We start from the raw sequence: 1,760 nt of genomic DNA, 5'->3' as shown, positions 1-1,760 counted from the left end.
GTGTTGTGTATACATCTGAATAGAGGGAGGGGCAGTTCAGACCACAGCATGGCAAATAATGGGAATTCCCAGGGGATTTAGCAAAGAGTCTGGGTGGATATATTCGCTTTTCCCTTTTCAAGGGCAGGCATGAGAAAAACGATGCTACCCGTGTGCATACTTTTGTACCTGCATCTGCATACGTTAAGAAGTTTGAAATAATGTAGCATGCGAGTAACATTACCTTCTCTGTGTATAATCTATAAAGAATCTATCACAACAAACCAGGAGAACTAATAACCAAGCTAAGTATAGTTGTGGAATAAGAGAGCAATGTCGGAAAATGGTTTCTGCTTCTGTGTACTTGGACTTAGCAGTCCAACAGTGAAGTAAACAAGTCAGTTTACAAAAGCATCAGGAAGAATAAAACACTTAAGGACAAATATAACAGAAGAAGCCGATCCTATCCTCTGAATCTGCAGAAATGTGGCTGAGAAATTTTGGAGAAGGCCCAAGTAAATGGGGGGGGGGGGAAGCAAAACAGAAACAAACAAGAAAACCCAAAAACGATTTCTTGTTCACCCAGTAAACCTTGACAGCATTGTGCTGAATGAAGCCAGTCACCAGTGACCAAATAGCGAATGATTGCATTTTTTACAAAATTGTGAGAAAGAGTTAAGCTCATAGAGACTGAAGGCAGGTTCAGAGTTTGCAGAGTCGTAGGGAAGTGTGAGGACACCAGCCGAGTGCGCTCTAACAGTGGACCAGTTGTGAGTTTTGAGGCGATAACGCTGTCTTGCAACCAGATAGGTGGGATGGCTATATATCAGGAAACCACGGACTAGGCCTTATATCTCAGTCTACAAAACAATTGGGATTTTTTTTGCTTGTTTTTACACTCCCATCTGTCCCCTTTGTTATTTCCTTGAGCATCTTTTGAAATCTGGTATATGTTAAGCTCCTTCGCTCATTTGAACACACTTCTTTTATGACTGTAAATTCTTCATGTTTTTATTTATATATTTTTTTTTAAATTTCTGACAGTGTGGGGATTTGAACACCGGAACTCACACTTGCTGGGCAGGTGTTGTGCCACTTGAGGCCATGCCTCTAGGCCCTTCTTGACTTGCTTTTCTTTTCCATGTTTTTTTTTATTTAGATTTTTTTATTGTAATTAATCGAAGGGTTACATTATATTCACCAGATAGAAGGTGCGTTATTTCACAAACATCCGTACCCTTTCTCATGTCATGGTCCCCATGTCCCTCCCCCCTCACTCATCTTGATTTCTCCCCTTCCCTATGAATTTGATATATAAAATATATCAGATAACAAGGTGAAATAATGTATCAATACGAGATAACCAAGGGACAGTAAAAGAGAGATAACATAGTACATTAAGGACAATAATCACTTGTTATATGGCTTTTTGTTTCTATATCCTGGAGGTCCTTACATTTAGCATCATACTATATGGCCTTATGTATCTAGATTTTGTTCAATTGTAAATCTCCTCTAGGAGAGCCCAAGGTTTCTACTGATTACGACAAATGAGAGAAACCATTGAGCCTATGTTCCTTTGAGTCTGGCTTACTTAATATGATTTTTTCTAAGTCTTTCCATTTCCTTACAAATGAGGTGATGTCGTTCTTTCTGACAGCAGCATAGAATTCCATTGTGTATAAATACCACATCTTGTTGATCCACTCATCAATTGAGGGACATCTGGGCTGGTTCCATATCTTTGCTATGGTAAACAGTGCTACAATGAACACTTGACT

Source organism: Megascapheus bottae, chromosome X, assembly GCF_031878675.1.
Source record: "Megascapheus bottae isolate mThoBot1 chromosome X, mThoBot2.hap1, whole genome shotgun sequence".
In the NCBI taxonomy this organism is placed as follows: domain Eukaryota; kingdom Metazoa; phylum Chordata; class Mammalia; order Rodentia; family Geomyidae; genus Megascapheus; species Megascapheus bottae.
The sequence above is the reverse complement of the archived record's forward strand: the minus strand, read 5'-3'. Positions refer to the sequence as shown.